Genomic DNA, 11231 nt, shown 5'->3' with positions numbered 1-11231 from the left:
CTGAGGCAGGAAGATCGTTTAAAAGTTCCAGGCCAGCCTGAGCCACAGAATGAAAACCTGTGTCAAATTATTGAAATTTAAAAAAGGTTTTAAACCGTTTAAGGCGCCGCCAAGCAGCCTCCCAGTTAGCAAACAGCTCACTTTTGAGACGCAAAGAATCGCGCTGGCTCAACGCTCGGACGACTCTGCTGTAAAGAGCCGGCGGCGGTCCGGGAACCCGGCTATTACCTTCCAAGCACACCACCCACTTACACTTGAGGATACTCGCCACTCGGGAGGACGCGTCGCGGGACTGCGCGCGCCGTAGCCTCACAATCAGGGCGCACGCTGCTGACGTCACGGCACGGCCCGCCTCCTGCACTGGGAAAGAGGCGGTCGCCTATTGGTTGCACCTCCTGAGGCCTCGGGACCAATCGCAGGACGGCGAGCAGCAAGGTCCAGTTCCTGACGTTGTGCGGCCGCCGCGGGTTTTATTTAGCTCTAGGATCCTGACCGCCGCCATTCGGAGTCCTCAGCGCCCGAGGCTGTCCCCAATCCGCTCCGCCCCTGTCCCCGAGCCTCGGCCCCCGCCTCCGCGCAGCCTCTCCTCCCCTCGGGCTGCTGGGAGCTGCGCGCGGGCCTGCGGAGAACATGTCCTGACTGAGGCGGGAGGGCGGAGGCGGCAGCAGCGGGGTGGGCGGCGGCGCCGAGGGAGGCGGAGAGGGGCCGGGCTCGGCTCGTCACCGCGGGCCGTGCGGGAGTCGCCGCCGCCGCTGCGGCCGCCCGGCGCCGCGCGTCAGACAGGGAGGAGGAGGAGCCGCGGCCGCCAGGTAACCGGGCCTTGGTTGGGGGCGCCGCGCCGCAGGCCCCTCGCGGGTTGACCGCGGCCTGACGGGACGTCGCGGGGCGCAGGCTGCCGAACCTCCGGGTGGCAGCGTTGCGGGATAGCGCATCGCAGGCCCGGGGTTGTCCGCGGCCGCGCGTCCATCTTGGGCTTCCCGGCGCGGGGACAACCCAGGGGATGAGGGAGAGTTGCCCGCCCGGCTTGTTTACCGACCTGATTTGGCCGCGGTCGGCTGCCTGGCTGGCGCTGCCCTTCTGCCCGCCTCATTCCGGCTGCCGGGATTCCTCCCGAGTCCGAGTGTGTGGGTCTTATTCCCACTTCTCAGTAGGCCGTAAACACCTGGATTCGTCGCTCTAAGTTGGTGCTGGTCTTCAAACTTATGTTTTGGTTCCTTGTCCACTTTTTCTCCACCTCATACATGCCTCTCTCCGTTGTTGCCTAAAGCAAATCAGGGTGAGAGTTGATGTCTGGTGGCTAGGGGCAGCTGGAATTCCACTCCCGGTAACGATCGCTCTGTGCAACTACCTTGTAGTTGTTGTTTTGTTTTTCTGCTCAAATTTGGCCGGTCATTGCACAGGACAAAAGAGCTGTAGTACTTGATGTTAGCGCTGGGGAGAGGCAGTTTAGGTTAAGCAGGAAGTTTGAACCCATCCATTATCTTGGAGACACTGGTGTTTTGAAACCACCTTGCTTTGAATTTCGTATCTCTCAGCCCCTCGATTTCCCCTTTCGCTTACCCCCTCAGTCACTGTTATAAGTCCCTCCCACTGCTGGCAATGTTTGGTCTCTCTGTATAGTTGACCTGTGAAGATGTTAATAAACGTGATGTACAAATACTTAGAAGTGTTATATAATGAGTGGACCCTGTACCCCGCGGTCTCTCATTTAGTTGACTCCCTATCAACTTTTGCTACATCCTTGGTACCTCGGTTGATCAAACATAGGCGACTTGGTTTTACTTAGAGAACACGGGGGATACCCAAGGATCTTTGTGACAGAGGCCATTAGAAAATAGGCTGAACTATACTTGGAAAAAGTAAAGCTGGACCCTGTTAAATATTATTTTAGTTAAATGAGGCAATTCCAAAGTATATTTAGAAGTCAGCTCTCTTGATTTTGGGACTCTTAAAATAGTCTCATTAAATTTTTTTTTTTTTTTTGTCTGTGAGGGGTTGAGAGGTAGGACAGTAATGAGACATTTTACCTTTTCTGGGGAGGATGTTATTTGAATGCCATGGGAGATTTTTACTGGTTTCTGTTTTAACAACCTTTTTTAGTGTTGAGCATTGGGGCACCCATTTATTTATTCTTGAGATGTGCTTGAGGTAGTATGATGAACTTATAATTCATGGTAATATATTTTAAACTAATAGCCCTAAAGTCTGAGCATTAACATTATTAGTTCAGTTGTACAGTGTTTGAAGTAAATTGATTTATGTGTAATTGATACAGTAAGAGCCATTACATATACTTTATATTTATTGCTTTTATAAAATCAGTTAAAACTTAAAGGTAGTTGCAAAAGTAGGATGCTAACTTTTTATATAACTTGGTTTGGTTTTATTTGAGGGTTGCTTATAGCTTTCCCCTGGTCCCTAGAAATACCTTCTGTTTGAACACTTTTTCTTCCAGTTTGTGGTAGTTTATTTGGAATATCTGTGTCCCCCTATACAATGGGTATATATTCTGTATTTAAGTACACTCACATCTCTGAGGGGCAGTGATGGTGCATACCATTATTTCTAGCACTCAGGAGGCAAAGGCTGATGGATCTCTGAGTTCAAGGCCATTGTGGTTTGCAGAGTGAGTTCCAGGACAGCCAGGGCTACTCAGAAAAACCCTGATTCAAAAAGCAAAACAGAAACAAAACCTAAACCAAATAAACAAAAAACCCCAACACATTCACTTCTTACCACAATATAGAAACATACAGAAATGAAAAAAAAAGTTTAAACACCTTTTGGTGTTCAAATTTTTCAGTAATTTGATCTTGAATATATCCTTTAATCTTAATTCTTCTCTATGTAAAGCTCAGTCCAGCTAAATTTAAATTCTTTCTGTGAAGTTCCTCCTTTTGGCCTTTATTTATTATACCTTTTCTTACTGTACATCAAGTTAAGGGCTATCTCCAAAGAACTCCTTTGAGAACTTAACCTGGAGGAATCTATTTGCTCTTTCCACCTTTTTTTCCCTTAGTCTGTGGTAGTGTAGATTTCTTTTTATGACTTCAATTTCCCAATTATATTTTTAAGGCTCTGAGAAACGGTGTTCAAATTTTTTAAGCCCTAAGAAATGAGTTTGTATCTATGGTGACAGTATAGTTGGCTCTGAAAATATAGTCTGACAAAGTATTTCTGGTTACAGAGGTATTTCAGGATATACAATTTGTATGCTTTCTACTATTGAAGTTTCTGGGATTTTTGATGATTTATGGAAGAAAATATTTGAAACTATGGTCATGTAATAAAAAATACTTGGTCAGTATGTTTACATTTGTTAGCACTTTTTTTTTTTTTTAAGCTAATACAAGGTGTTGGCATTTTACCATTAGCTATGCTGTATTATTCTAATGAAAATCTCCGATTTTGTTCACCTATTCTAAAGCAGTTATTTGGCTTTGGATCTGGTGCTAGTGACATCAAAGGTAGTTATTTTGTATTTGTATGCAGATGACATTTATCATCATGGGAAGGAAGACTATTTGCATTTCTAACCTCAGATGCAGATGGATTGTATAGTTGATCAAAAGGCAGATTAGTCAGCTGTTACCTGTCAGTGTGGTTGGAAGCAAACATAAAACTTACCTACAGTATTCTTATATACCAAAGAAAATACATATAGTTATGTAGTAGATAATGTACTTAGGCATATGGAAAATAGGTTATTTGGTTATATACTTAGGCATTTGGAAAATAGGTATGTGTGTTCCTGTTGTGTGAGTAAATTTCTTGGCAGTAAATTCTCCTGATATGCGTCTCTGCCTTCTGTGAAAACTTACTCTTATAGTTTGTCAAAATATTTTCCCCTTTAAATGTCTAATTAAAAAATATTTTGTGTGTATGGGTGTTTTGCTTGCATATTTCACTGTTTACCACATGCATGCAGTACCCTTGGAAGCCAAAAGAGAGTGTCATATACCCTGGGACTGGAGGTACAGACACTTGTCAGACACTGAGTGGGTTCTGATCCTCTGGAAAAACAGCCACTGTTTTTAACTGCTGAGCCAGTCTTCCAGACCAAAATTGTCTAATTTTTATAAAATAGTTTAAAAAATACTTTTTAACCTTTATTTTATGGAAATGGGTATTCTGCCTATATCTGTGTCTGTATACCATGTGCATGTTGGATCCCCTGAGATTTGAATTACAGACAGGTATGAGATGCCATGTGGGTGCTGGAAATTGAACCCAGGTCTTTTGGAAGAGCAGCCAGTACTCTTAACCCCTGAACCATTTAGCTCCATAAAGTTGTTTATATAAAAACATTTTTAAAAAAGATTCATAAATCTTTCCAGTATAACTGTAGCTAAAACTAGCCTTTAAAAAACTTCCTGAAATGCTGGGTGTTTTTACTAGGCTACTTGAATTTGTAAAAAGCACTTTCATAGACTAGTACCAGTAATGAGAAGAAACTTAGATCAGTTTATCCTATTAATAATTAAGTTGGATTCTTTACTTCATATCATTTATAAATTTTAACTCAAACTGACTATAAACATAAATTTAAGAGCTAAACTACAAAATATTAGATGAATTAAGGTTTCCAGCCTAATTTTTTGAATATGGATGTCCATTCAAGTAGTGGGTTTTCCCACTATTGTATGTTGAAATTTACTGAACTTTAAAAAAAAAAGTCTAATTATTCTCAACTAAAAGTTGATTATTTTAGGGCAGCATTTTTTAGATGTATGGCAGAATCCCTGTGTGAAGAGTTCTTATTTAGTGCTGCATATTATGCTGCAATAATACATTTGCAATTGGAATTCAGAAGACAGTATAATTGCTCTGATTTTTTTCTTTTTTTAAATAAACCACTTCAGTTCTTTGCTTTCTTTTTAGGATATATAATCAACCTTTTATTTCTCTTTGTATTTAATGAAACTAAAGCCTATATCTATTTATTTGTCTCTTTGTTATATTTATTTTTATGGTGTTAGTTATCAAATTTAGGGCCTTGTACTTGTTAGGTAAGCATCCTAGCTCTGAGCAAAATCATAGCCCCCGATTTCTTTTTGAGGCTTTCTTTCCGTGGTCCAGACTAGCTTTGAATTTGTAATTCCACTTGCCGTAGCCTCTTGATACTGGGATTATAGCTGTGTGCCACTATACTTAGTGTAAGGCTCATTTTTAAATAGGCAAGCTACTGCAATTCTAGAATTACTTTTTATTTTTTCTGGGGGATGTTCTCCTTTGATAACAATGGAATATTGAATTGTTATTGACTTATTAATAAGTTGCTGCCATATACAGACACTGAAGACAAATGAATTTTTTATTGTTGAATATTAGAATTAAACCATAATGCACTTAGTTACTAAGTATTGTGGGAGATAATTGTCTTGCTTAATACTGATTATAGTATTTTCACTATTGTGTGTGATATTAGTACAGGTTTTTTTCAAGATCTTTAGGAAGTTAAGTTCTCTATGCAGGCTCTTTGTTTTTTCTTCTGAGAAAAGGTCTCTCTGTATAGTTTAGGCTGGCTTTAAACATCACCCTTTTGCCTTATTCTCTTAATGCTGGGGTTTCTGGTATGTACTAAAATGACTGCTATCTCTGAATTTTTAGTGCTATAGGAATATGTACTTTTTCTTCTTTAGCCCATTGACTTGATAGGTTACATTAATTTTTGAATATTGAACCAGCTTGTTGATTTAATTATTTATCTCACCTGGATACATTTTTCAAGGCAGGGTTTCTTGGTGTAGCCCCAGCTTTCCTGGAATTCACTCTGTAGACCAGGCTGGTTTGAACTCACAGAGATCTGCCTGCCTCTTCTGCCTTTTTAGTGCTGGGATTAAGGCTTTTGCCACCAGGTCCAACTTTTTTCTTTTCTTTTTCTTTTTTTTTCTTTTTTCTCTTTTTCCTTTTTTGACAGACTTTCACTGTGGTTCATTGCAGGCCCAGAACTTGGTTTGTAGACCAGGCTGGCCTTGATCTCACAGAGATCTGTCTGCCTCTGCCTCCTGATTTATGGGATTAAAGTTTTGTACACTACATTTAGCTTAGTGTATTTTGTAGATTTGTGCTTCTATATAAACCTTTCTTTTTTTCCTCCTCTTCCTTCTTTCTTCTTTGAGACAGGTTAGGTTCTCTCAGGTAGCCCAGGCTGCTCTAAAAGAACGTGGATTTTTTTTTTTTTTTTTCATCTCCTGTCTCTACTTTCCCAGTGCTTGAATTACAGGCGTGTGCCATCATGCCCAAGATGTAACCCATGGCCTTGTTCTTGCTAGGTGAGCCCTCCACCAATTAAACTACGTACGAGTTCAGTAATACTGAGACATTGAGAGGTAGCATTTTACTACTGCATTTTTCTGAGGTATACTCATCTGTGGAAGTTTAGGGAAGTTTGTGTTTTGTTGTATTTCCCACTTTTTATTTACTTTTATTTCTTATTTTTAAAGAAAATTTATGTGAGTACACTGTATCTGTCTTCAGATGCACCAGAACAGGATATTAGATCCCTGTTGTGAGCCACCGTGTGGTTGCTGGGAATTGAACTCAGGACCTCTGGAAGAGCAGTGAGTGTTCTTAATCCCTGAGCCATCTCTCCAGCCCTGTTTTTTACTTTTAAAATCATACCTGTAAGTTTTAGAATAGATTTTTTTTTCTTTATAAGACAGGATCTCCTTATGTATTCTAGGCTAGCTTGGTGTTTATTGTATAGACTGACCTAGAACTTGTGGATAGTGATCCTTTAGCTTTCTGAGTTTTGGCTTTGTTAGGCATATGCTATCACTCTCAGCTAGATTAAGTTTTTACAGATAATTAAATATTAAATTAAATAATAATAAATTAATATATTTTTGATTTCTAAACTCAAATTGGGTGGTTTATGTTAACTACATTCAATTTTAAACATTTACTTTGAATTTCTTTACAGTCCAGTAAACAGTTTATAGACCAATACAAATCCCTGGACCATGATTTTTCAGTAGGATTGTGTTGTTAGTTTCCAAAATATTTTTTTTCAAATATTTATTTATTATATGAGTACACTTCAGACATATCAGAAGAGGGTATCAGATCTCATTACAGATGATTGTGAGCCACCATGTGGTTGCTGGGATTTGAACTCAGGACCTCTGGAAGAGCAGTCAGTTCTCTTAACCACTGAGCCATCTCTCCGGCCCCCAAAATATTTTTTATTCTGTTTTTTTTTTTTAAACCAATCCTTAATTCTCAGTCTAGGATAGCTTAATGATCTAATTAACCACCCCAGCTCTTTATGATGAATATTCAGGGACTAGTACTAGATTTATTTATTTGATGTATTTGAGTACACTGTAGTTGTCTTCAGATACACCAGAAGAGGGCATTGGATCCTATTACTGATGGTTGTGAGCCACACCATGTGGTTGATGGGATTTGAACTCAGACCCTCTAGAAGAGCAGTTAGTACATTTAACCACTGAGCCATCTCTCCAGTCCTTCACTTATTTTCAAAAGTGAGTTTTACATAGAAGAACAGAGGCTTTGCTAACTAGTGCAGTACTATGCTGGAGAGTACATTATTTAACTGCCCTTTGTTTCTACAAGTGAGACCTTTTGTTTCTTAACAGATACCTAGGGTCTGCTTACTAATCATATGGGCAGTCATTGCATGTTTTCCTTTAAAGCATGCATGGTCATTTGTAGTCTCTGAAATTCCTATACATACCATTTAGATAGACTCACTCTTTTTCACTTGACTGAATAAAAACGAAAGGCTTTTTAATTTATTAACACAGCATGGGTTTTTTTGTTTGCTTTTTGTTTGTTTGTTTGTTTGTTGTTGTTGGTTTTTTTTTTTTTTTGAGATTTGCAGAGTCTCACTATGTAGCTCTGGCTATCCTGGAACTGGCCATGCAGGCTAGGCTGGTCTCATAACTCAAAGAGGTCTGCTTGCCTCTGCCTCCTGAGTGTTTTCTTTTTTTTTTCCCCTTTAAAATCTGGACTGGTATATATTAGTCTAAAGTCAGGCTGTCTATAGGCTCCCATGATCCCCATTATAGATGCTGAATTTAATGTATTTTTTTAAAAAAAATCTAGGTTTTGTTTACTTGTTCAACTTTTTAGACATCATATTCATAGTTCTCAATCTAAAAAAGAAAAGAAGAACGAGGTGTGTGCCACCAAGTTTTTTTATTTTCCCCAAAATGTTTAGGTATTGCCTATTGGTAGTCTCAGAGGGATTGCTCAGCAAGAAACATAGGCAAATTAATATCAAGTTTTGGATAGTGGGAATAGGCCATTGAATGTGTGTGCTTGGATACAGAAGACCTAGATTTAGATTTTGGCTGTACCACTTAGTGATTTCTTTTGAGGGTAGTTGCTATGCTTTGTCTCCAGTTTTTAAAATTGGGTATAATAATAGTTCTGAGGAGTGAATTGGTTAATATATGTAAAATGCTTTGTACAATGCTTAGCAATATTAGTTGTTACTATTTACTTGTTTAACAGTGCTGACTTTGGCAGAATTGTGACAAAGTTGGCCTGGTTGTTCACCCACTTACAATGCTTGTAACAAACAGTGCTTTCAGTCTGTTGCTTCTGCAGGATGCCCTTTGTTGTCTCTGTAGTAAAAGAAAAAAAAACTTCATTCTGTTTTTATTATCACACTATAGGAATCATGAGGAAAATAATATAGTCTAGTTAACATTATTAAGAAGTTTTAAATAACCTGTTTTGAGATGGGGGATCTCATTATGTAACCGTTTGGCATAGAGCTTGCTTTGTATACCAGGCTGGCCTTGACCTCACAGAGGTCTGCCTGTTTCTGCCTGAGTTCTGGGTTTAAAGATATGTGTTACCATACCTGGTTTAAATTATGTGTTTTCATGTAATTTTAGTTCAAATAACTTTTATGTTTCCAATGAGTAACAAGTTGATTTGAGGGATTGGTATTTTGAAACAGATGATAAATCTGAATTGGCATTGCCTTGGAGTATTTTAGCTGTTTACTTTTGCCACCTTTTACAGCCTTGTTTCATATTACACTTTATGTCAAAGTTCGGGCACTACCTCCTTCCCCTGTCAAACAGGAACCACCTTAGTATCAGATAAAAAGCTGCGGTTAGTGAGCTAGATATACTTTCCAATGGCCTTCTTAAGGGTGCTTTGTAACTTGGGAATCTGTTTGCAGTCTCTTCAAGAGACTAGAATAATAAAAGAAGTTTTGAACGTGTTATGTCTGTCATACTTCTTAGGAAAGTTGCCTTATTTTATGATTCTCAGGATGGAAGCCAGGATTTCAGGCATGCTATATTGAACTCCCCAGCCTTCTTTTATATTTAAATGCTGGATTGAGCATGTACTCTCAAGATTAATTTTCCCATTTCCACACACATCTAAGAAGACTGTGACTTTTCAACTAGTTAAATCTGTCAACTGTCTGAGTTGTAAGATAATTAGTTTTGTTTGAGATTGTAATTTGAGGCACATGACTCTAGTTATGGTAAAATTGAGTTTACTATATAGTTGGAGGACATATATGTAGTATTTCTTGCCTCCTTTCTCACACTATCTAGCAACTAAAATGTTTAGAGAAAGTTAATTTTTTATTTAAAGAGACAAAGTTGGTAAGTAAATAGAATTTCTGAAATGACTAGAAGATGGATGAAAAGAAACGTTACTATTGTTATATGCTAAAATAGATAACAATTGTAAATAACTATCTTCTAGATATTTTCATTCTCATCAGTGGATTGCTAGTTTCTGTTTTATTAAGAGGGGAAAACCTGTCAGAATTCTTTTATTATGTTTTCTTCCATAGTTAATACATTCTTATCAGTCTAAAATAGCAAATTTTAGTGTGGCTGGAGAGAACACTGAGTGGTTAAGACAATCTACTGCTTTTGCAGAGGACAGGAGTTGTGTTCCCAGTTTACTCTGTGTGTGATATAATTCTAGTTTCAGGGAGTCAAATACTTCTGGCCCCAAGGGCACCAGCACTCAGAATGTACATACATATAATTAAAACATTTGAAAGACAGGTTTATTTGGAATGAAGGTAGGTATTCTAGCTGTAGTGTAGCTAATTGCCCCAGTTCAATAATGCCATAGTGCCATTCTGATAGCCATTACTTAACTTGAATTTATTGTCCTACTTTCCATACACTCTTGGGAGGATTTTAGTAGGTTTGTTCAGTTCAGTGTTTGATAACAGGTGACTCTGCAATAGGTAGCAGTGACTTCTGTAGAGGAAGTACATTTTCTGAAGATACTTATTTGACTGGGACTATAGCTCAGAGTACTTGCACATGCAAAGCTGTGGGTTTTATTCCTTCCTACCACTACCAAAAATTAATGATTGTAAAAAGTTTGTACTTATGCCCTTTATGTACCACTATCCAAATAATCAGCTGATGGGTTGTAATAGTAGTTCACATTGCTCAGATTTTGAATACAGAACTCTGGTGTAGAATGACATACTTTCAGGTAACAAGGAATGCAACAGATACTTATTGAACAGTTTATTATTTTTAGTACTCTAGTGCTTCAAACCATTGATAGTTCAACTGATGCTTAGAAACATGAATTTCTTTTTCTTTCTTTCTTTTTTTTTTAAAAAGAAACATGAATTTCTGATGAAGAATTCAGTTTTGGATATGTTAAGTTTGAGATGTATACTGAATAGTTGAATAGATGTTCTCTAGGCAGCTGGATTCGTTAATCTGAACTTGGGTAGAATTTGGGAATCATCAGCATATAGGTAGTATTTAAAGCCCACAGACTGGGTGGGGCCAGTGAACTGGCCCAGCAGGTACAAGTATATTTGCTGCCATAGCTGATGACCTGAATTTGATTCCTGTAATACACATACTGGAAAGAGAGAACTGACTCCTGAAAGCTCTCCTCTGACCTACAGGTGTACTGTTGAATACTGTGTGTGTGTATACATACATATACATACATATAAATAAGTCAAATAAATGCAATAAAAAATAAAACCCACAGATCTATTGAAATTCCTAAGGGAGTGAGCTGGTGGTTTGAGAAGTGTTGACTCTTGGTTCCTGAAATCAGAAATAAAAGCCAACCAAGATTAAGGGAGGATAGCTAATAAGAAATAGAGGAAGCCAAAGGCAGTTTTTGAAGTCTAGTAAGAACAGTGTGTTTAGTTGTGGATCACAGGACCAGAAGGCTCTAAACTATGCTGTTGGACAGATTGTATGGTTGTTGTATTTTTCCTGTAAGTTATTTATATT

The 11231-nt window shown here is 38.7% G+C and overlaps 1 protein-coding gene across 2 annotated transcripts in view; it reads left to right on the top strand.

Annotated features, from left to right (window-relative positions):
• Positions 1-505: 505 nt before the first annotated feature.
• ZRANB1 (zinc finger RANBP2-type containing 1) overlaps positions 506-11231 on the top strand; it is a 53943-nt gene continuing 43217 nt past the window's right edge. For both annotated transcript variants that reach the window (XM_080912541.1, XM_080912540.1), the window contains exon 1: positions 506-809. The gene's annotated coding sequence lies outside the window, so the exon portion shown is untranslated. The remainder of the gene's footprint in view (positions 810-11231) is intronic.

The sequence above is a fragment of the Micromys minutus genome (assembly GCF_963924665.1).
Source record: "Micromys minutus genome assembly, chromosome: 2".
Taxonomy (NCBI): domain Eukaryota; kingdom Metazoa; phylum Chordata; class Mammalia; order Rodentia; family Muridae; genus Micromys; species Micromys minutus.
Note: the sequence above shows the minus strand (reverse complement) of the source record. Positions and strands in the feature narration are given on the sequence as shown.